A 25,748-nucleotide genomic window follows, 5' to 3' on the forward strand; every position below is an offset into this window, starting at 1 on the left:
ACAGTATCTTTACATTGACATGTTTCTAAGTTTGGGGCAATTTCTTTAGTGTATAGTGGGTTTTTTGGGCTGGGAGGTAACCTGGTCAACAGTGCTGATTTATAATTTATTAAAATAACTACATATAGAAATGTACTGATTTCTAATTTGGAAAAAGAGCAGAAAAATACAAAATTGAATATGTATATTTAATAATGTACATTTACATTAATCATTGTCTTTGGTCATAATGTACCTACTAAAGCTAGATACTGATTTCCTGAAGGTATATACGGTCTTCCCTTTAAAATATTCACCCCACAGTTTTATATAAGTTCTGGGAGGTATTATTCTATACATCTCATTTGCATACTAGAGAACAGAGATATAATTGAGTTATTTATTTTATCCTGGGGAATATGATGACTGGAACAATTAGAATCCTCAAGACTGCACCATTAATAAGCTATTTTATAAGGACTAAAGACTAGTATATGCTCTAGCTACCAGTTACCAATGAAAATGGAAAGGCACTTTTTAAAGAGAGAAATACAGGTAATGGCCTTTGAATACTGTCATTTGACTTTCCAGAAGAGCAGAATCTGGAAGCTAAAGTGTTAACATCTATAAGCTGTTCCAACAAGGGAATATATACTGTTAAATATTGGGAGTTATTTAAAATGCCAGTGAGTATAATAGCAGTGCTCTGAAATAACCATTTCATCTGCCTACATTACTCTAAAATTAATGAATAATGAAGCGATGCCCTTCACATTCTCTTCCCTTTCCATTCCAAGATATATTGATCAGATGACATTTATTTAAGTTTGGGATAATGTATTAATTTCAAGATAATTATTCAATATACTTTTGTCACTGTTGATATGCTTCAATGTCATCCAGGGGCCGGGGGATGAATAAACTGTTATCTGACATTGCTGGACAGGGTGCTAGAAATAAATGCAATTTTTCTCCTTGAGATTCACTGACTTGGGTTTTTATTTGGGGAGGGGCATGGAAAAGGAGAAAGCTGAAGGTGGAGGGTGTGATGATGAAACCTGCAGGTTGAGAGGATAAGGATATTTTGAAAGATGGTACTTTGGGACAGAGTGTTCTTCCATTGTTGCTGAGGTCAGACTGATCCTTAGCAAAGCTGACAGAGCCCATCCTTAGTGGATGCCACTGCAATATTAACACTCATTTGGAGCAGATGTGGCTAAAAGCATGAAACATTGAACAAACAGCTGCCACGGATCCAGTGCCATTGCATAAGCACTTATGTTCTATTAATGCCGTGGATTGCTGAGGCCAGTAGGGCAGACGTTATTCCCCACAGTTCTTTAGCAGATGGGCCAAATGATGGCTCCTCGGAGAAGGGCTGCCCTGTTGAAGCAATCCCTCTATCTTAGGTAAAGATTCTAGTAGAAGACCATCTCCCCACAAAAAAGATTCATGTGAGGTCAGATCACGTTCTGTCAAGATATTTTCTAGATAAATACTTCAGGATGTGCTTCTTTTATTGTATTCCATTTTATTCCATTCTATTTTGATTCTGATGGTGTGCACCAATGCTACAAATGTTCGCTCTTTCTCTTTTCTCACTTTGTGAGTTGTACGTTCGTGCACGATGGGTACAGGACTCTGTGTTTCTCTGTACATGGGATGAGTTGAGATCCTGGTGCTTCAAAGTCGCATCTTTGCTTGCCTGATTCAGTGGGCTCAGACACGGTGTTTCCAAGTCTGCAACTGGTAGTCTGAAACCCATATGGGCTGCTAAGATTTTCTTCTGTTCATTGGAACAATTTGAAATTTAGGACTATGAAGCAAAAGTGTCAAACAATATGTGCCATCACTATAATTTGTTCATAATAAAAATCAACAGGTCACCTGCTTTCCTGCAAGGCAGAGACTACGTGGGTGATATTTGCAAGTTTAAAAAGAAAAACATCGGGCAATAATTCTAGCTTTCTCCCTCTCAGGTCCATTTGTACTCTATTGCCACCCCACTTGCCCATGCAGAATGGTCACCTGGGTAATGATGCCTTCACAAGCTAACACGCTGATTCTAGCAAGTGGGTAATTCCTTCAAGTTGAGCTGAAGTAGGACAGGTACTGTCTGGAATTATATTTTTATAGATTCTCAAAGAACAATGTTTTCCAGCCATAATTGTACTTCAGCATATTATGCCATCTAAGTGCTCTGCTCCAATATCAGAAAGAAAGAGGAAAAAAAAAAAGGAGTAGCTGAAGGAGAGTGATTAGAGCCGTATCTGGAAAATGACAGAAGAAAGCAACAAGCATTTTTTTAATGTTTATTTTATTTTTGAGACAGGGAGAGACAGCATGAACAGGGGAGGGTCAGAGAGAGAGGGAGACACAGAATCTGAAACAGGCTCCAGGCTCTGAGCTGTCAGCACAGAGCCTGACGCGGGGCTCGAACTCGCGGACCACGAGATCATGACCTGAGCCGAAGTCGGATGCTTAACCGACTGAGCTACCCAGGCGCCCCAACAAGCATTTTATCTATTCATTCTCTTTCTTGGAGAGGGAGGGGGTGCACATACTATGTGCTAAGTAAGCACTATTGCAAGGATACAATTAGGGACACATCCATTAGGTCAATGATTGCATGAAACTTCTATTTTAATACAGAGCAACTGATGAAGAAAAACCAGTAAAACGAAAAACTTAACCAATAGATTAACCAGATCACTTCAGATGCTGGTAAGTGCTGTAAAGACAATAAAACAGGAAAGTGTATTAAAGGGCACCCAGGGTGTGGAGGGGGTAGCATGCTATTTTAGACAGAGTGGACAAGGAAGGGTTAGGGCAAGCGTTCTGTGGCAGAAACAAGCTTGGTCTATTTGAGGAACTGAAAGAAGTCCTTTTACTCAGCCATGCTTGAAGCCTCTGTATTACGATATAAATTCACCTTTTGAATTGTTTTAAGTGGGGAGTTGAGGGACAAGAGGATACAGAAGAAACTTAGCCCTGTGACTTCTTTGACCTTGTTCAGCCAGTGAATTCCTTGGGGGAATCGTTTGAACGATAGGGGTCCATATGTCTCTGTTCTGTAGTGAAGATCATCTCCCAAACTCTAGGCTGCTTCTCCAAAACCTGTATCATGTCCCAGATGGGGGAGAGGCAGCTGAGTGTGACTGTCTCCATTTGGCCACATCCTCTTTGCTGCCCCCCTGACGGCAGTGTTCATACTTTGAAATGTGAAGGACGATGTGGAACTTTACCAGGGGTCCAGCAAACTTCAGGGGAAAGCTGCGTAATGCCTTAGAGTTTTCCCAGATGCTGCAGAACTGAGTGGAATGAAAAGAGTTGAGAATGGTACCAAAAAGGAAGTCAGCTCAAAATGTTCTTTAAAAAAAAAAAAAAAAAAAAAAAAAAGTAACACGAAACAAATCCAAAGCCAGGAAGCAGCAGTTCTAAACAACTTGTGCTAGATGCTGCTTAGAAACAGCAAGAAACAGCAAGGGTATGTCAAACGACTCTGTCATGTTGAAATATTCACTGGCCTTGTGAGCAAGAAGTTACTGGAGCCTACCTTTCTTGCAGCTCTGGAGTAAAATGTGAGCAATCCCTGTGTTCGAAAGTTGACGTTGGTAACAGCAAAAAGGGGTGCTATGTGAACCTAACTATAAAATACCACACAGATGTGAAAAAGATGAACCGATGTGTGGCGGGGGAAAGGCCCTCAGTGGGAAGGGGAACCGATGTGTGGCGGTGGGAAGGGGAGCGGCCCTATATCCAGCTCCAAAATTTGAGTACCAGATGTTAACTGTAGCATTTTAGAAAGAATGTATCTTTAGCCTCTGCTTGCACTTAAAACTACCACCTGGTATTCTTAGCTGTATTCTCAGGATTATAGGATCCAAAAGTCGTTAACGAATTAGCACGTTTAGTAATTTTCAAACTCTATTTTCCTGAGTCATGAGGTTTTACCTAAGGGACATCAGGAGTTCATCCCCTGGGGATGGAGGGGAGTAAGAGGATGAGAAGGAGCTTACAGCTCCCCACCCCATTCTAATTGGTTCTACTTTTTAAAAAAGCCATAAAAATGAGCATTGGCTTTGTAAAAACAGGAGGTGGAAGGCAGTCGTAACTGAGGCAGTATGGTTTGCTTCTTCTTTTGGGTGAATTTGACTTCTTAGACATAGATGATGGTTCCAAAGCACAGATAATAAGCTAGATGGAATTTGAGTAGACATAGCAGCATTTATTGGCTGTTTTCAGACTCCTTTCTCCACTTTTAAGAACCATCACAACCTGTCTTGTTCACCAATATCCTAACGTAGTTCTTGGGTCTCAGTGATTGAAGCTTGCTCTAGTAATGTTTGACAGACAAAAGTTGTCTCCCTGTGTAGGGCTCTGTATGATGAGGCACTTGGGGCCCATGTTACCCACGTGGAGGCCCAGCCAGTATATCCCTTCTCTCTGGGTAGCCTCCCTACACCTCTCCAGGCTTCACTCACCTCTCTATTCCTCCTACTCTGATGGCAGGAGAAATCTATGCACTGTCTCCTTTCATGTTGGCTAGTAATTCTTTTGCTAGTTGTTCTCTGCCAACAACACTGATGTCCTTAAAATCACAGACTTGGTCTTAGACTTTTTGTATGTATTTCTCAAGAATGGCAGTGCTAGCTTTATTGTAGGCCAGCAATAAATATTTGTTGATTGCTAGGCCTTGCTCATTTCAGAAGCATTACAACTTACTGAAATTTGTTCCAACTTGGAAAACATCTCTTATAACATCTGCTTTCCACATTATCTCTGCTCTGGAAAGGATTTAGAACAAATTTATAATGACCATTTTTCTCTTCTCTAGTACATATTTAATCCTATTCCAGATCAAAATGAAAAAAAAAGCCCATATTGTACCATGTCTCAGTCTTGTCATTTGAAGTGAATATAGCATGGACACAAACATCACTCAGAGTTTTATACACTTCTCCAACTAATATATTGGTTTGTGTATGAAAGTGCCATTCAGAACTCCTAGACTTTCATCTTGATTCTATCTGAAATTTTGCACGACCCTAATTCCAAAGCATCACGTCCACATCTTATGTTTCTAATTTTTATAGCAGTTCGATGGCATTTCCTCATCTACCATGAGCAGTAGGCTCAGTTTGATTCAGATGCCGTCTGGCAGGTGCATTAACCGCCTTAGAGAACAGTACTATATGAATACCAGAGATCATTGTTATTGTGTCTCCAAGACATTATTTTAAGAAATGTAACTCCCTGGCTTCAAATGTAAGTTAAATGATATAGCATACGCTTTGCTTGGAGCATTGATGACTCTGGTAAAACCGCCACCTGGCTAACAAGCCCAATGAGAGATGTACAGAGACTCCAATGTCATTTATAACAATGCCTATACATTGGATAACAAGGGCAGCGTTGGCTCCCACCCCTGCTGGCTGTCTTAACTGCTGGAAATACTGATCTGCTTTCTGAGCTGCTGTTGGCCATTGCCACCTGCTGGCTCTGGCACACCATTCCCCTGGCCTCCCTCCTGGTGGTGTCCTGGCAGCCTCCCCACACTGCCAAGTTTGAGCCAGAGAGCACAGGGGTGTTTGGAGCTTTCACGTTGCTGAGGCTGCATCCTGCAAACTGGCTGGCAGTGGGGCATCTTGTTCCTCTCCAGGGTCAGTGTGTTGACTACTATGGTGATCAGCTGGCTAGCAGCAGCAGTGATTGGAAATTGCCCCAGAGAACGTCACGTATTGGCAAGGAAAGGATGCCGAGGGAGGGAGCCTTCATCAGAGAAAATAAACAATGTTTTATGAGGTGGCTGTGAGCATTTACTATCCAGCCTGAATTCATTTCAGGCATTTAAAACTTTTCTCAGAGTCGCATTTAAACGTCTATATGTTAGTCTTGCAACCCTTCATGCCATTGCTGCTACTTTAAAGCTCTTACCTAGAACACCCATGTTCCCGTTTAGCATGCGAGGAGTCAAATCCTGTCTGAGGTCACAATGGTTTCAGGTGGCAGACCGTAATGAAATGTCAGGTGCTCACCTTGCCTTGTGCTTTAAGCACTGACACAACTTATTTATATGCTTAATCATCTGCGCGACAAACACAAGGGTTTGTACGCATTGTAAATACCCTGAACAGTTCTCCCATAAAATGGGCGTAGCCATTTATGAGCTATTGTCCAAACCAGCCTGTAAAAACCCCAGTTGGAGTCATAGCTGACTCGGCACTGTTAATGCCCAACACAAACAGACTCATAATAACAAACCTAGCGTTCCAGGGTGTGTGAATCATGTCATGAGACTGAGGCTTTCTGGAGTGTTTTAAAATGTAGATTTTATTTTTATTCAGATATGGTGAGGCTGATCGCTTAAGAGATAATTGCCATTGAAAAGATAGCTTGATATATTCACAGATACCAAGAGGAGGGGGCACTCCATGCCAAGGAGGGCACACAGGGAAGCATCAGGGTCAGTCAGAAAACAGAGGGAGTAGGGGAAACACGTGGGGAAGGGACCTTATTGTATTTTCCATGGGAACGGACGGACAAGACAGGGTGAACAGGCTTAGGACTGGCTAGTTTCAATAATTTCAGCAGGCTCTGGTGCATAGAGACTGTCCCTGGTTGTATGGTACCTGGCCCTGGGGTGATGAAGGCAGAGGAAGAGTGGCCCTGAGTGAAAGAGCCCATTATAGGAAGGGGTTGGGTATAGGCTGTGGAAAGGTTAGTTTGATATGAAAGACACGCTCCCGGGTAAGTTGTTTGCTATCTCTAGGAATTAGCCAGTCCTGGGTAGGGCAGCAAGGCCCCAGATGTGAAAACATCAAGACTGTGGAATAAAAACACATGCCTAACACATACAATTAATCAGCATGCACAATATCAGGTGACAGTGAATTTACTCCAACAGGGTTGTTCTTTATATTGTCTTCAGAAATCCCAAATGAAATAGTCCTTCAAATTTTCTGCTTGTGCTACAAGTCACGTGTGACATTCAAAATTGCCGGCCACAGTTATTACATAGCAGTGTGCAGAGGGGTGGAGGGGAGGCAAGAAAGAAGAAAAGGAAGAAACGTCATTAGAAACATAATGTGTTGAGTGGAAACGCTACAGGTCATTTGCAGCTGGGCCACAAATCTGACAAGAGAAGAGACATATTAGAAAAGCTCCAATCCTAATTTCGTTTTGTTTTACTTTGTTAGGTGGCAGGGAGCTTTTTATTTTGACTTAAGATTATTTGGCTTGTAAGCGGTAGGAAGTCATGACAACTTTGGAGGGACAGTAGCCTGGATGCGGACCCTGGCTCTGGCACTCAGGAGCTCTGTAACATTGGGTTGACCTCACTGGGTCTAAGTTTCTTTATCGCTAAGACAGAGATAATGATAGTACCTCGAGGGGGTGGTCAAAACTGTTAGCTTTGAATAAGTCAGATCCCGTTAGAAAGAGGCAGCATAAGAGAATTTGATCTATCTTGTATCGAGTGTATGATTCTTCCTCTTATTTCATGCCCTTGTTAACAAATATAGTATTTTCATTTCCCATTTCTGTTCCCTTCATCTCGATGTTACAATATTTCTAGTTTTTCTACCAAAATTCATTCTGAAAAAAAGCGTAATTTGAACATGAGTTAACATTAAAAGGAATATAAGAAGACTAAAATGTACAGACATGCTACAAGGGACAGGTAACAGATCAAGAAATTCCTCTAGTCCCTATAAAATCTTGTGTTCTGATTTTCCTTTTACTAACATGATAGTTGAGACATACTCATTTTCTTTGTCTTTCTAGAAGATATGTTGGCTCATAGGAGAGAATTAGAAAAGTATTGTACAGGAGAAGAAGGAAAGATTTAAGTCACAATAGTCTTTCCATCCAAACTCACCATTTTCATGCTTTCTAATTCCCTTTTTTTTTCTAAATCAGAGTTTTAAAAATATAATTGTTGCTCATATGATACACATACGTTTCACTGTTTTATTTAACATGGTGTCATAGTTGTTGCATACTTGATTATACTACTTCTAGTGTCTAAGTAATATTCTCTTTAATACTTTTACAGTTATTGTAAGAATTATTGGAACAATTGAGAAAATGTAGTATGGGACAAAGGTCCCAAACCAGTGGCACATGGGCTAGGGCTAGAACCACCCAGAAGACATATTTGGGGGAGAGAACCAACTTTAAGAAACAAACAGAAAAAACCCTTTTATTTTATTATTATTATTTTTTTAATATTTATTTATTTTTGAGAGAGAGAAAGAGAGAGAGAGTGGAGGAGGGGCAGAGAGGGAGGGAGACACATAATGTGAAGCAGGTTCCAGGCTCTGAGCTGTCAGCACAGAGTCCCACGAAGGGCTCGAACTTATGATCTGTGAGATCATGACCTGAGCTGAAGTTGGACGCTTAACTGACTGAGCCACCCTGGTGCCCCCAAAAAGCTTTTAAAAAATCAAAGAAGTTTAGGAGCGCCTGGGTGGCTCAGTCGGTTAAGCCTCCGACTTCAGCTCAGGTCACGATCTCGCAGTCCATGAGTTTGAGCCCTGCGTCGGGCTCTAGGCTGATGGCTTGGAGCCTGGAGCCTGCTTTGGATTCTGTGTCTCCCTCTCTCTCTCTGACCCTCCCCCGTTCATGCTCTGTCTCTCTCTGTCTCAAAAGTAAATAAATGTTAAAAAAAAATCAAAGAAGTTTATTTAAAAAATATGATTTTCTGCTTCTCTTGAAAACTTGGGCCTGACAATATTGCATCTGTATTTTCCTATACAAGAATACTTGGAAATAGAGTAGGGTCCCCTTTGGACTTGGTATAAGCTTTTCTGTCTGTTGAAATTTCCTATCCCCTGTTGCTCTCATTTACTTAATGGGACTGCAGTGGAGGCTAAGGAAACTTAGAGGAGATTCAGGCTAGGTGCGTGGTTGAGCTAGATGCCAGTAAGCCACACCAGACTGTGAAAGTCTAAGGCTTTATTTTAGCCATGGGGTCTGAGGGTCAAGATGGGGGAAACAGCGAAACTACAGCTCACTGGCTATAGCAAAGATGAAGGGGGTTGAAGGATGCTCATGACATTTGAATCTGGTTAAGTGGAAGACTGAAAGTCACTGTCAGGGGAAGATGACAAGTTTGGCTTTTTGGCTCTGGACTTTTTTTCCTCTGAAGTCCTTGTTTCTGGAGGAACTTAAAAGTGTAAATTATTACTATTTGTCTGCCTTAACTGTGATGCTTCCAGAGGCAAGTATGATTCCTAAGAATGCCCAGCAGCATCTTTGATTTCTCTCGTTGACGTTGGCTGATATCAGAGGAAGAACCGAACTGCAGAGGACAAACTCTGGCCATCGGGTCAGCCAGGGCTACAAGGCCACTTTGGCCCTCAGTGGTCTGATCACACTTTGGATGTTGGGTGAAATCACTCTGTCCAAAGCAGAAAAGACTTAAGACCCCTTCATGAGAGGAATTCTTAGAATAATCAGAACTTCAGCCCGAAGAACATGAGGGCTGCTTTCAAAATGTAAGGATGTTTTTGCATTAAAAAAAAAAATTCATTTCCTATGGGTGACCTTGAAGCATAAAATTAGGAAAAGTAAGTCACTTGTATTTTGGCAGGTTCAAGAATAAATACAAGGAAAACACGTCTAAAAATTAGAGGTTATCAAAAATAGAGAAATCTCCCTGGAAAGTGGTGGGTTTCCTTTCAGCAGAGGTACACGGGAGCGTGCCAGAAAATGACTTATCGGGGAGCCCGAGAGGGGATGTAAACATCGACTGTTTATCTTATCCAGTCTTACCATTGTATGATTCTATAAACCAGAGCAGCCTACAAGCAGCTACGGGGACTCTTAAATTGATAGATAGAGGCGGCGACTCTAAACAGGACCTGCACTTCCTGTGGAGCCCAGAACTTGAGAGTAATCTTGTATCTCCTACTCAGATCTGCACTGGTTGCCAAACTGCAGGGGAGGAAAAGACTCTGCGTTATCTTGATAGACGAGCAGGAGAATCCCACACAGCTGTGTTGTGGAAATGTTCTCGATTTCCCTCATGATAACATTGAGTCATAAAAGGAAGAAATGAACATTTATTTGCCAACTCCACCTGTCTGTTGGGCCCACCATATCTATATTAGCATCAAGGGAACTTGCCTATAGTGCTGAAATTTTTATCAGTAGGAGAGAAGCAACTGTTCTTTCCCTTAAATGGTGGTTGAAGCCAGTTCCTTTTCCATCAGAAATTAAATGATAAAAATTGGGACTTGGATGGCTCATTTGTCAACATTTACATTGAGTAAACTGTTTGGAACAACAACAACAAAAAGCGCAACATTTTTAAAATTCAGAACGAGGGTAAAAATTGCTTTTGTTCTGAGTCTAGTCTGAATACAAGAGATGGTCTTTTATTTAGAAAAAAAAAGGAAGAGAAAGAAAAGATCATTTACTTGTGTTTTCTAGATAAAAGCAAGATCAAATTAAGGAGGGAAAAGGGAGGTAAATAAAAATTCAGGAGCAACAATATTTTCTTATTTGATGCCAAGTTCTGGGATTTATCCTTTTCTTTTATTAAATTTCTCGGTAAATTCATTATTTCTGAAATCACTGCAATGACATCTCTTCCATTATCAGAGAAGATTAATTTTAGAGTTGAGTGGGAAGTGAGTTTTCAATCTATCCAGATTAACTGAGGCACTAATTGAAGTGCCTGTTTTCTTTTTATTTATATTTGCAATTAGCTCATCTGCTTTCCTTACACTTTTAGGATTAGATATTTGCCATGCAGATTCCTTTCAGAAATTGACCCAACCCTGTGACCTCTGACTCATTCTCTCAAGTTGAAGTGTAAGTATATGTCCTAGTGGGGCAATGTGCATTATTCTGTTTTCAAGAATAATGCAAACACCAAACAAAAATAATCAATAACAAAACAAAACAGGTTCTCTGGACCACGACAGCAAATCAGACCTGGCATCTGTACCCACCACCTTCACAATTTGATTGATAACTGTGATTTGCTGACTCCCTCAATTACTCTGGTTTCATTACAGTCTGAGAAATGTGCCAAGCACTCATTTGGTTTTTATTATCTTTCTAGCCTTGTGCTTGCATGAAACGCCCCAAACTGGCATTTCAGGAAAAGGATAGGTAAATTACAGCCAAGAGAAGAAAAGAATCTGTTTCTTCAGTGTTACCTTGCAACCAGCATGTATTGCATTATCACCAAAAACCATATAGAAATGTGCCTTCATTCAGGGCACTGCAAACCAGCCAGCCTGTTCTATGTCCTCTTAATGTGCAGATCCCATGTATATTTGGATTTGCTTTTATTCTGCTAACAAAATCCCCTTTCTAATCTGCAGTGAAGAGAACCATTTTCCAGTCCATTGTAAACAACCTTGCTCTGCATCTACTTGGCCACTGATCCACATACAATATGGTTTTGAAATGACTTTGAACTAAAGGTGCAATACCAAAACTTATGACTATAACAGTTTTGGAGTGTTTTAGAATCATAGGTTATTTTAATTATGTGCCACTTGAACTCAAAGCAAAAATTACAGATTATGTCCTTTCTTTTTTGGGTAGTAAATACTAGGATATATGGACTAACATCCCTAAGATGGAGGGGGCTCTCAAGCTTTGAACTGGCAGTGTAGGCAATGCCTGAGCCTTTTACGGATTTAAACAGAACTTTCTAACTCTGGCCACTTAATGCAATTTTAAGATAGAGGTTAATATATGTCAGAAAATGAACAGTCTAAATAGTGCCTCCTGTAGAAAACAGTATATTGCATTTGATTTTATCACAACACGGATAAAAATGCACCAGGAAAAGGAAGAGTGATCCCTCTTGAATTCTATTCCCAATCTGGGTATTAGTATTTTTGTTCATCTTCTCCTTCGACAGTAACACCCAACAGTAGGCTCTCCAAATACTCTGCTCTTTTGGCCAATATCCTACTGGGGCTCTTTACCAGTACCCATGTGTTAGGACAGAATTTGAAGTGGGATCTTCCTGTCTGTAATAACAACATTCCCAGTTGAAACCTTGAGGCTTGGCCTCTTTGCGCTTGGCCCGTATCCAGCCACTTTGATAATAGCTGCTTCTTTCTTACCTCACCCATTCTTGCTTCCTTCCCTGGATAATCTGTACTCAGTCTACTTCCTGGACTACATGGCAAGCTCTTTCAATATTGGGATACTTTCAAATGAATCTTTGTGATCTTCAGCGATCCAAACACAGAACTTTGATGTAGCAAACGTGTATTAATTTTTTGATATGTAAATAAATAAAATTGAAAAATAATCTGTTATTATAAATTCTTGGGCTAGGGTTACATAGAACTTATATTGTATTTTGCTTGGTTGATATTTACCTTATTTTTCACATTAAAATTGTATCATTTTCTTAGAATCACAAACTCATAAGTATATATTTTCTGTAATTTGAGATTTTGAGATTAAAATATATTTGTGTAAGATTATATGCATTCTTTTTAAATTTGTTTTTATTATCTTTGAGGGGGAGAGAGAGAGAGAGAGAGAGAGAGAGAGAGAGAGAAAGAGGGAAAGCACATGAGTGGGGCAGGGGCAGAGAGAACCCAAAGCGGGCTCTGTGCCGACAGCAGAGAGCCCAATGCAGGGCTTGAACTCACAAACTGTGAGATCACGACCTGGGCCAAAGCCGGATGCTTCAGCGGCTGAGCCACCCAGATACCCCAGGATTATATGTATTTTTAAAAACTTGTTGGAAAAGTAAAAAATTCTATAGTAAGCTCTACTTTTCCATTGTTTTCTACACATTTTTATTCTTTTAAAAGCTTTCCATAGATAACAGTGCAGCACGTCTCACATCTTTCCCTACAAATTAACAGACCCACCACAAGCAGAATTGTTAGCGAATGATGTCTCTATTTGGTGACAACACTAGCCTTTGTGTTCAATCCAGTTTTCAGATCCAATTTCTACTGGATATGTTTTTTTTTAACGTTTATTTATTTTTGAGACAGAGAGAGACAGAGCATGAACAGGGGAGGGTCAGAGAGAGGGAGACACAGAATCTGAAACAGGCTCCAGGCTCTGAGCTGTCAGCACAGAGCCCGATGCGGGGCTCGAACTCACGGACCGTGAGATCATGACCTGAGCCGAAGTCGGACGCTTAACCGACTGAGCCACCCAGGCGCCCCTTTACTGGATATGTTTAATAACTTCAGAAACACCCGCCTGGAAAAAAAGTATTTGTAAGAAAGAACGCGAAGAATTAAAAGGCCAAAGATGTCCAGGAAAACAAGAAATGCTTAATGACTTACGTTGTGTTTCCATTAAAATTATATATTAAGCACCATGCTTGTTACGTACAAGTTTCACAGGTCCAAACAGTATCATGCCTGTAACACTGCTTTGTTAGGGAAGTATCACAGAAGTCATTCATAATCCCTCTGTTTCTAATAAATCACAGTGATCTATGATGTTTACTCCCATGAGATTTAACACTTTTTTTTATGAACTTGGGCATAAATAACATAATATCCAGATCACGTGCATTTTTTTTAATAGTTGTAGTACTCTCTCTCTGTCACTGATCTTATGCTGAGAGGAAAATGAGAACACTCTCCAAAATGGTTGTGTAAAAACAGGTGTGGAAAGAATGGATATATGGTAGAATCTTATCATGACTTTATATCTTACAGAATTTTTTAAAATTTTTAAAAAATTAAATTTTTAAAAAATTTTTTACATTTATTTATTTTTGATAGAGAGAGACAGAGCACAAGTGGGGGAGGGGCAGAGAGAGAAGGAGACACAGAATCCAAAGCAGGCTCCAGGCTCCCAGCTGTCAGCACAGAGCCCGACGCAGAGCTCAAACTCACAAACTGTGAGATCATGACCTGAGCCGAAGTCAAATGCTTAACCGACTGAGCCACCCAGATGCCCCTATCTTTCAGAATATTTAGATCAAAAAGATTTCCATCTGATTTTTTTTTTTACCCAGTTGTTAAGTTCCAGGCACTGCTCTGAGCTGTGAAGCTAACATTTCCTCAAAAAGTGCAAATCTCTAACTAAGCTCTTGGAGATCCAATGATGAACACAAACAGAAGCAGTTCCTGTTTTCATGGAGTTTTGAGTCTAATATCTTTAACATGAAAAGATTCTAAGGGCCTGAATCCACACTATGCTGTACTAGGTCAGGAATTGGCATAACTATGGCCTAAGGGCCAAAGCTGGCCCACCACCTGTTTTTGTAAAGTTTCATTGGAACAGAGCCATGCCTACTCATTCACATATTGTCTGTGGTGGCGTTTGCACCTCAGTAGCAGAACTGAGGACTTGTGATGGAGGCCATATGGCTTGCAAAGCCTAAAATATTTACTATCTGGTCCTTTTCAGAAAAAAAGTGCCAACTCCTGTACAAGGTAAAATGGCAGCTTATGGACAATGACTTTATCTGTTTAAAGCTGGATTTACTTCCTTCACCTCAATGAAGCCTCATAACACCTCATTGTGCTTCATCAGTGAGGTATCTGAAGCCTGGAGAAGTTAAGTATCCTGACTGAAATCACAGAATCATCAAGAAACAGAGTTGTTATTAAATGCTGGTCTTGTTGACCAAGGGTCACTCCACAACACTCTTTGCTAAACCTGGTCTGGGATACAGCAAAGAGGAAGACAGGGTTATTCTTTGCCCTTTGGCTTAAAATCAAAAAAGGTCAAGACCTCAAAGCACTCCCTAGACTTTAAGACCAGGAGCTTCTTCAGCACATAGGAGAGATTTGGTAAATTGTTCCTATCTTACAAAGTAGGAAAAAGAACGTTGTTTCTAAATGCATTGCTAAACAAGTTGATAGGAGAGAAAAAACTACTTTCCTACCTTATCCTCCAGGGTTCTGTTTATGATACAATAGCACTGGACACAAAGTGCATTTTTGAAAACTAAGAAAAATAGAGATGTATCCTCAGCACCTAGAGGCACGGTTGAGTTTTTGACTCTTCATTTGGGCTCAGGTCAAGATCTCCCGGAGCACATGCAATCTTTCTCTCTCTCTCAAAACACCCCAAATATATTGTTTGTTCTAAATTTCTGAGCCTGAAATTATTTATTATAGATTCATCAGAGTATTATCTTTGGCTTTCAACCTTGCAAGGGGTGCCTGGGTGGCTCTGTTGGTTAAGTGTCTGACTTTGGTTCAGGTCATCATCTCATGGTTCCTGAGTTTGAGCCCTGCATGGGGCTCTGTACTGACAGCTCAGAGCCTGGAACCTGCTTTGGATTCTGTGTCTCCCTCGCTCTCTGCCCCTCCCCCTGCTCATACTCTGTTTCTCTCTCTCTCAAAAATAAACATTAAATTTTTTTTTAAAAAATGAGTAACCAAGTGGATTTTTATAAGCAATCTTAGACCTTGAGAGTTTTTAAAACACTTTTTTTCGGCTTCTCAGACCTTAACTCTAGCATTTAAATTCCCCACATTAAAAAAAAAAAGAGCTTGAAGAATATTCTTTTAAAATATATTAATTTTAGTCACCAAATCTGTGACATGCCAAACTGTATTGGAGTCTGAGGCAAATGAAAAAATCGGTTACTCATCCTATCTTTGTTTAACATTTTAATATTTTATTCATCATCCGTTTGCACTAATTGTATTTCTTAAAACTATTGCATAAAAATGTTGTTTGTGTTGATTGTTGATTTTTTTGGCAGCCCCTTAAATTTAGCTCAAAAGGCAGGTGCCTTACTCACCTCACTCTAGTTGCAAACCTGCACAAACCCAAATATTTTAAAGATATTTTTCTCTCACTGGAAAAACTATGTAAAATAAAGCTTCCAGAGAAAATTTCATCCTGGAATTTTTTTCCTTCATGACTTCATTCCTAGTTTTAAAATAAAATAAAAATTTGTAGAGTACTTGATTTGCATCTGATTGTGCCTAATGACTGTAGTGTCACAGGAAGAAAGAAACTTGCATGCGCATGACCCCTGGTCAGTATTCTGTGGTGGGTGGCAAGACCTGGGAAACAAGATCAAGTCTGTTCTCTTTAGGGAATTTCTTCTCTTTGCCTCTTCCTTCTACATTTTTAGATGGATGTGAACTGCAGTCCTGGTAAGTGCATGTCTCCTGACTTGCCCTTCAGCGCTTTTTTTTCAAGCTTTGCACACCAAGGAATTGGAGTGTTAGGAAGAAGCAAGCCTTCTTGGTCCAAATCTAAAACCAGACCCTCCATTCAATTTCTCAGTAGTTAAGTTGGTAATTTTATCTTCAGTTATCTACCTCCCCTGCCTTTACTCTCAACTAGTATAAACATGAAGAGGATGTTCTTTATTGGCCTTAATCCCAACATTTTTCCCCCTAAATTTTGCTATTTACGTGTAATCAAAAAGATTTTTTGGTTTTATAGACTTATTCTACCTCTAGCAAGAAACTTTAAAGTCCTCTCTGGTTTCCAACCCTACCCATAACTTCAGTGCCTTTCCAAATGAAGCATTTTAACTTGAAGGAAGCATTTTATTTAAATTAAAATGAAGTATGAACAAAATCAAATATTTTTAAAACAAAAACATAATTCAGTCTTCTAAAATCTCATTTTCATTTTGCTTATTAACCTGACAAAATGTATATATATGTCTGTTTTGCAGTTCCTGTCTGTGCATAAAATATGTTCTGCTTTCCCACTTCATATTATATCAAATCCACTTTTTGTGTTTTTGTATAATCATAATTATAACAGTAATCATTCTGTTATGTGCTTAACTTATCAGATTACATTTAACTTTAAACATTTAGATTTTTTCCAATTTCTTGTTCCAGTAGAAGGCATACTAAGTTCTTCATAACTATAGAATGTATTTCAATTTATTTTTCTCTTCATATAAATTACCAGGTATATGATTACTAGGTTAAAGGAAAGAATATATATGATTGTAGTTAACTATTCAAGCTTCTTTTCAAATATTAAAAATAAAAATTATATCTCTAACAATGATGATGTGGTGATAACTTGCAGTTGAGCTTTCTCCCCCAATTTTAAAGTAATTTGTATGTTTCACTCTGTTTATACTGATAAACACTAAACAGACTCCAATATTATAAACAAGAGGGGTGCCTAGATGGTTCAGTCAATTAAGCATCTGATTCTTGATTTCCACTCAGGTCATGATCCCAGGGTCATAGGACTGAGCCCCAAGTCAGGCTCTATGCTGAACATAGAACCAGCTTGAGATTCTCTCTCTCTTCCCTCTGCCCCTCTCCCTGCCTGCACTCTCTCTTTCCCTAAAAACAAACAAACAAACAAACAAACAAACAAACAAAAATATATTTTTTTATGTTATATATTATAAACAATAAAACTGAGACGTAAAGCAATATAAGGAATATAGTTGTGTTCATGTGTTACCAAATAGCTGGATTAAAGAAATAATAATCAGTTATATTATTTCTACAATACAAACATCTGGATATATAGAAGTAGACAAATGTTTTTCAGAAAAGATTTTTAAATATTTTTATCTGGATGTTATTATGCTATGTAAATATACCTTGTTCCCAATAGAATATCAACTACAAAATAGGGACGAACGGTAAGAGATTATCCCACAATTTAAAACAACTTAAATTTAGAGCAAAATTTACAAACACTGAAATCAGCATAAAAATGACAATTCCCACTTTATTATTTTAAGACAACTAAGGCTGCAAAGTAGAACATTAAAAAGTATGGAATACTATTTTCTAGAAACTACTAAAATTATTCTTGATTTCTTTTCCTTATTTATTGTATTTTACTAAGCCACAATTCCTTTGTTTAAAATATATGAATTGAGCTCGACTATTTTTAGACATTGAATGTTTGCGTCCCCAGCCCCAACCCCTATTCATATATTGAAGTTCTTATTCTCAGTGTGATGGTGTTAGGAGATGAAGCCTTTGGGAAGTGATTAGGTTTAGATGAGGTCAAGAAAGTGATGCTCCAATGATGGGATTTGTGTTTTTACAAGAAGAGAAGGAGACCAGAACTCTTTTTATCTCCACCATGTGGAGACACAGCAAGAAGGCAGCTCTCTGCAAGCCAGGAAGAAGCTTCTAACCAAGAGTCAACCATGAGCCACCCAGTCTATGATATTTTGTCAGAGCAGCCTGAGCTGACTATGACAACTGACAAAACATCATTCTAGCTTTTCCTTTGGCCCAGTTACAGACACATGTCATATCAATCAGTCTTCTAATGATTACCTGGAATATGTGTTACTTGCTTAAAATAGCTATTAGTTACTTGTAAGTGATTAGGTGTTTCTGTTCCTTGTTTCAAGTTTATTCTTAAAGGTTTCTAGTATAAAATCCATGGAAACCTTCAGATTTCAGTGGTCAGGAACCAATTTGGACTCATTTTGAATTCCTCTGCAAAAAGCAATCTTAGTATGAAGGTCATTGCTATTTGGAAATATAAAACCTAAATAATTACCTGCATAATATAATCTTCATTTCGGTTTTTTTTTTTCCCAATAACGTATCATTGTTTAGGAAAATTGATTTTTAGTCTTTCTGTCCCAAATTCTACTCAACCCTTATGGTATAGGTTGGAATTGTAAACTTAAGTAAATAAAATAAGCCAATCTCATTGTCACTCGGGCTGATTGTGATAGTTATTAAATTTGACAATAGCATGTTTACATTATCACAATATACTTTGCTATAAATTCATGAAAATAATTTGCAAACTATATGAGACTAGAATAAATTAGGAATAAATTGGCAGATACAAACAGCTTTCAAAAGAAAAATAAGCAGAAAAATTTATTTGATGAGTACTTGAAGCAGGATTGGGTATATCACTTTCAGAGGGTTTATTTTTCTTCTAAAGAGGTTTCCTGTTTGCATAAAATATTTCTTGATTTATAAAAATTACATTTGACAAAACTTTTCAGGAAAACATTACTTGCCCTCTTTATCATCAGTCTGTATCTGGTCTGGAAAATATTAATATTTCAAACAGAAAAATGGAACCAGGAACTGGATACAAAAGTGTTGGAATGGCTGGAGGAGCAAAAGTGAGGAAGTGAAGCATCCCTGATCTTAGTAACTATGCAAAGCTGCTATTGCTCGTAGGATAGAGGAAGGAAAATCACCCAGATCCCATGATCACTGTGTAGCTGAGGTTGCTGTAAGGGCTGTCCCTGGAGCCAGTTGAAAGCAACCAGGAGTTTATACCATAGCTAACATTACAAAATCCCCAAGCCTGTAGCTATGGTAATGGATTCAGAGCCCAAGAACACTGTTCTGTAGTGGCATCCAAAGCGCCTCTTGCCTCCACCAACTCTACAACAAGAGCCTGAGTAGAAACATGGAGTCCATATTGCCATGGAGGAGCCATTACCTTTGTTGTTATTTCTGCCACTGCCAGAGTTAAAGCTGAAAAGAGAAAAATATGGTAAAATGTTGGATTGAGAGTAACTTGTTCTTCAAGTGTTCTGCAAGAGGAATAACATTTCTAATAAATTTTAACTTGATAAAGGAGCTGTGTCTTGCAATACAAGTAGTATGTGATGCTGAATGTCACGTGATTGCAACAGAGCCAATGGTTTTTCCTTCTTTCTCTCTGTCTCTTTCTCCATGCACATGCTGCGGGATTGTGGGTCAATGCAATGTCGCGTATCCACGACATCTTCAAAAGGAGGCAAAAGCAAGTGTCATTGCATAGCTTCCTTGTTAAAAGAGAAAGATTCCATGGATCCAATAGGCAGCAGTGATAGTGACAGTGAAAGTTGTCCTACACAATAACCCTCCTATCTCTTCCCTCCCTCACACCAACCACGAAGGTTTTTGATGGTAATTGCAGGTTAATTTGTTTATTTTTCTTTATATTTTGTATTATCTTTACTATTTTGTATTATATTACAGTGCTGTAATAATTTTTATATGAGTATTTTTGGGTTGTAGAACGAATCATCTGAGTTTCCATTATTTTTTTATGGGGAAATTCGTTTTGATATACAAGTGCTTTGGATTACAAGCATGTTTCCAGAATAAATTATGCTCACAAACCAAGGTTTTACTGTACCTTTTTTCCTTTCACTTTATGACTTTCCACCACCTCTCATTGCCAGAACATAAAAGGAAGCCAGCTGGGGTGGGTGGCTGGGAAATGTATTTTCCAGACATCAAGCCTCTGTGGCACAGAACAGAGCACAGAACAATGGAGATGGACAATAAAAAAGCAAAAAACAGGTAAATACTGTCTACTGCATAGTATACAATTGGTAAATATTTTTTTCCTTTTCAGACACTTGAAAGATATAAAAATTAAAATAATTAAAATTGTAATATTTATTAAATAATTATTTGATACTTGGAACATTTGCTTTGAACATGATTTGTCTGGAAATTTTTTTAAAAGGGATTTTTTTTAAGTTTACTTATTTATTTTGAAAGAGAGAGAGAGTGCATGCACATGCAGGGTCGGTGTGTGTGTGTGGGGGGGGGCAGTGGAAGGAGCAGAGGGAGAGAATCCCAAGCAGGGTCCCATCATCAGTATGGAACCTGATGTGGGCTCAAACTCATGAACCATGAGATCATGACTTGAGCAGAAGCTGGGTGCTTAACCAACTGAGCCACCCAGGCACCTCTAACAGGAAATCTTGACTATATACATATATACGAATAATATGTAATTAGAAAGTCGAGTAAAATTCTTGTTACCTCAGGGAGACAAGATGACTTCTCAGTCATCTGAATACACAAATCCTAATCTGCTTGGGCTGTGTTAGCCCACTCTCACTTCATAGACAACTACTTTAAGTGCAGGCTCTGTTCTGACTACTTGCAGTCTTTCTCATACTGATTACCTGAAGTTAGACTACCAGCTCTGGGCACCTCACTCTTGAACAATTGACTCACACTTTGAAATTCCCTCTAGCCCTTCAGTTTTGGTCTCTGAGAATTCACAGAACTCAGGAAAGCACTGTACTTATGATAACAGTTTTATTATAGCAAAAAAAGACCCCCAAAAAACCAAAAACAAATCATAACCAGGCAAAAGAAGAGGTGCGTAGTGTGATGTCTGAGAGGGTTCCAACATAAAGCTTCCAGTGTCATCTCCTTGTGGAGACAGGATGTATCCCTATCCCGGCACAGCAATGTGTAACAAATGAGCAGAATATTGGTAACAGGGAAACCCCCTCAGGTATTGGTGTCCAGAATTTTGTTGGGATTCCATTAAGTGAACACGACTGATTGAATCATTGGCTGTGTGATTGAACTCAGTCCCCAGCCTCTCTCCCCTCCCTGAAAGGCTGGTTGATACCATGTGTCTCAAGACTCCAACCCTCTAGTTACATGCTGGGTCTTTCTGGTTGTGGTCGGCTGCAATCCCTATCTCATTACCACAGACTATTTAGGGCCCCACCATAAACAATAAAGACACTTTTATCACTCTGGGAATTCCAGAGATTTATAGACTATCTCTCAGGAACCAGGGAGAAATGCCAGACAAATTCCTTTTTTTTTTTTTGTAAATATTTTTTAATGTGTATTTATTTTTGAAACGGAGAGACAGAGCACAAGCAGGGGAGGGGCAGAGAGAGAGGGAGACACAGAATCTGAAACAGGTTCCAGACTCTGAGCTATCAGCACAGAGCCCAATGCAGGGTTTGAACACATGAACTGTGAGATCATGACCTGAGCCGAAGTTGGACACTTAACTGACTGAGCCACCCAGGCACCCTGCCAAACAAATTCTTAGTAAACAACTAATACACAGGATTAGTCTTTAAGCCAATTGTTAACAAGATAGCAAACTCTTAGAGCCTTCTCCAATGTCAATAAATGAAATCTGAAGTTGTTCCTGCTGCCCTACATGTGACCAAATGAGACAAATTAAATAAGTCTCCTCTCTCAAGATTAATGGAAAATGGCTCTGCATCTCTATGACTAGTGGCTCCAATAGGGACACACTCCCTCTGCACCTAGGAACAAAATTGCCTTAAATCTCTATAGTTAAACTCTGCCCTAAGCTTCCCACTCCTTTAGCTTTGTCCATACGTTTAGATCCTGTGGACAACAACTAAAGGATGGATTTGGACTGAGTAATTAATCCTTTCTGCACAATGTGACTCGGGACTGCTTAGCTACTTTACTTTCTACTTTCCCTACCAGTTCACCATTAAGGACTCAACAGAATGCATACAGATTATGACAAGGTAAAGAGTTTCATTTCAGACAAGAAGCATATCATTAATATAAGTTTGCCAGGTGTTTTTGAGAAAAGGAATCAACAAAAATTACTCCCTAATACTATTATATTGAAAAGAATCTTTCACAACAACTTAGAAAATAAAGTCAGATCTGATAATTTTCTTTCACTGTTATTAATTCCCAAGATAAATTGTTAAGCTTTATAAAACACATAAATGATTATTTTATTTGTTTTAGTAATCTTTTCAACTATATAATCAGGCTGATAATAAGATTGTTATTTTTTTAAGTAGGCTCCATGCCCACTGTGGACCCCAATGAGGGCCTTGAACCCATGACCCTGATATCAAGACCTGAGCTGAGATCAAGAGTGGGACACTTAACTGACTGAGCCACCCAGGCACCTCTGATTATAAGATTATTAAACTGGCTTAATGTTACCAACAGTTGGCATGATATTTTAGGAAATATAGAAAGAATACTGAATACAGAATTGAAAATAAATTAAGTATTACTTTCCATAGTTTTTCGTAGAATAATCATTATTTGCATTATTTCAGTGAAATTTCAACAGAGGGATCTTTGGTAGATTCAATTACTGACTAAAATTGTTTATTTCCCTCTAGTAATAATTACACCTACACTTTGAAACAAATTGTACTTCCCTAAATCTCAGTTATGTGTTTATCTTTAGTCAAAAAACTGTTAACAGATGTGACACAGCAAAGGACTGAGATGCGCTTCTGGTTGGCCATGCATCCTGCAATTCTGCAGTTACCATGAGAAAAGCTTCCTCTGGATAGTTATTGCAGCTGTAGCCTGGACCCCAGAATTGTCACACATGGGGAAGATCTGAGCTTACCCTTCAGTGGAGACCAAAGTGGACTCAGACCCAACCACAGCTTGCAGTCAAGACCAGCCGAGCCGAGCCTAGTCAGTCAAGCCCTAGCTGACTGATTAACAGGAACCAGAGAATAAATAATTGCTATTTCTAAGCCACTGGATTGTGAAGTGACTCAGAATAGTAGTGTTTTGCGGCAATATTGACTAATGCAGAAATTTGTGCCCAAGAATGAGGTGCTGACATAACAAATACTTGAAATGTGTGCATCAGTCTTGGGATTGGTTGGTGGAGAACAAAGAAATTTAGAGAAAAGCCGTTGGAAATATTACATAATGACAACACATATGTTAAAACTGTCACCTATGAGAACCTCAAAGAAAGAAGAGAAACACTGATTGAATTTCCACCATTGGAGGAAAAACATTCTGAGGCAAAAGTTGAAAATGTGCTGATTGTTACTGGCTGCATTTAATAAGGTCCTACGATATTGGGAGGAGATCAGAAAAGAAGTTACTGGTGAACAGGAATAAAGAATTGTTGTTTTAAGCCACTGTGTTTTGAAAATTTTTTTTTTCAACGTTTTTTATTTTTATTTTTGGGACAGAGAGAGACAGAGCATGAACGGGGGAGGGGCAGAGAGAGAGGGAGACACAGAATCGGAAACAGGCTCCAGGCTCCGAGCCATCGGCCCAGAGCCTGACGCGGGGCTCGAACTCACGGACCGCGAGATCGTGACCTGGCTGAAGTCGGACACTTAACCGACTGCGCCACCCAGGCGCCCCAAGCCACTGTGTTTTGGAGCGGTTTGTTACGTGGCATTATTGTGGCCATAGCCGACAATCTATAGAACCTAAAACCTACATTAATTTTAATGGAATGGCCTTATGGTCTTTCCTTCTATAAATACTGGCCAGTCTCTATGCTGAATGTTACGAGGAATACAAAAGAAAAGGAAAAAAAAAAAAAAAACAGCTTACAGAATTATTGCTATTTGTGGGTTTTATTTTCAGGTGAAGTAATTTGAAATACAATACTTATTGAAAAGGAAGCTAATACTTTAAAAATATCAATAGGGGCGCCTGGGTGGCTCAGTCAGTTGAGCGTCTGACTTCGTCTCAGGTCATGATCTCTCAGTCTGTGAGTTCAAGCCCTGCGTCGGGCTCTGTGCTGACAGCTCAGAGCCTGGAGCCTGCTTCGGATTCTGCGTCTCCCTCTCTCTCTGCCCCTCCCCTGTTCATGCTCTGTCTCTCTGTCAAAAATAAATAAACATTAAAAAAATTTTAAAAATAAAAATATCAATAATTTTATAAGTACAAACTTTTATATTACGTACAGATCTTTCTTGACTTACAACGAGGTTATAGTCTGATAAACATCAGAAATTGAAAATAACATAAGTCAAGAATTCATTTACAGACAGAAAAATTCACTTAATATACTTAACCTACTGAGCATCATAGCTTAGCTCAGCCTACTTTACACATGCTCAGAACACTTACATTAGTTTACGGTTGGGCAGAATGATCTAACACAAAGCTTATTGTACAATAAAGTGTCGAACATCTTACATAATTCATTAAATATTGTACTGACAGTGAAAAACAGAATGGTTGTGTGGGCATAGAATTGTTGAGAGTACATCAGTTTTTTAGCCTTATGGTTGTGTGGCTGACTGGAACCTGTGGCCGATGTCACCCAGCATCGTGAGAACATTGTACAGCATCTCGAGAGCACAAGAAAAGATCAAAACTCAAAATTTGAAGTACAATCTCTGCTGAATGCATATCGCTCTCACACCATTGTAAGTTAAAAAAAATTAAAAGTTGAACCATCATAAATGGGGGACCATAAAATGGTCTGTTTGTATTTTTAAACAGGCTGTGACATCCTTACTGTGAGACAGATTTTAAATATCGATAGGTTGAAAAAAACTGAATAGTTCAACGATTAAATTATGTTATCCTTACTAGTTTTGCCTGTCACTGAAAGAACAATATATATTCTTGTATTTATTTTAATTGCTGGTTAATGCACCTCTGACCAAATTAAGACATCCCAGAGTTGAACTGAACCAATATGGCCAATGTGATTAATTTGGTTTAGATTACTACTGGAGTCTTAACTGTATGAAGAGACCTCATAAATTCTACCGTGGTACAAGCCAACATGGTTGCGGTGCCAGGGTTAATGTTTATGCCTGTGTCTTGGCTTAGTACATTATCCCCAAACGAAGACCAACCTAAATCGGTCCAAACGTGAGACGGGCTGCCAGGGTCGATTTCCAGCATTATAGCAACTTGTACATATTTATTCACCTCCCTTGTCTGATTCAGAAAGAGTATCTATATCTATAAAGGGCAAATACCTGTCACACAATGGTACCATAAAATTCTCATAAAATAAGAGTATGTACATGATTATTATGTGGCCAAGAAGTTTACAATCTGACAGATACAACAACAAAAGCCACACCTTGTACTTACTTAAGGAAATTTTGTGCACAATCTCAACCTATTTTTTTACCCATCCTTCAGTTCAAATTTCAATTGTGTTGAAACTTCCAAGTTTAATGTAAATATCTTAAAATATTTGCACACTGTATACATTTAAACATACCCAGAAGGCTCATCCAATTAAACTAAATTTCTTGTCCCCACAGTGAGCTTTCCACTTTGAGTCATGAACCTCATAAGCTTCATGAACCTCACAAAAGGGATAACTTACCACATGCCATAGATTCCTTCCTTCCTTCCTTCCTTCCTTCC

General features: G+C 39.0%; 1 long non-coding RNA gene across 1 annotated transcript; it reads left to right on the forward strand.

The window, feature by feature from the left end:
* The first annotated feature begins 2,628 nt into the window (after positions 1-2,628).
* On the forward strand, positions 2,629-23,502 carry LOC131506179 (uncharacterized). The gene is made up of 3 exons (XR_009258773.1): positions 2,629-2,703; positions 10,721-10,800; positions 22,834-23,502. It is a non-coding gene; the product is annotated as an uncharacterized LOC131506179 (long non-coding RNA).
* Positions 23,503-25,748: the final 2,246 nt, after the last annotated feature.

The sequence above is a fragment of the Neofelis nebulosa genome, chromosome 3 (assembly GCF_028018385.1).
Source record: "Neofelis nebulosa isolate mNeoNeb1 chromosome 3, mNeoNeb1.pri, whole genome shotgun sequence".
NCBI lineage: Eukaryota > Metazoa > Chordata > Mammalia > Carnivora > Felidae > Neofelis > Neofelis nebulosa.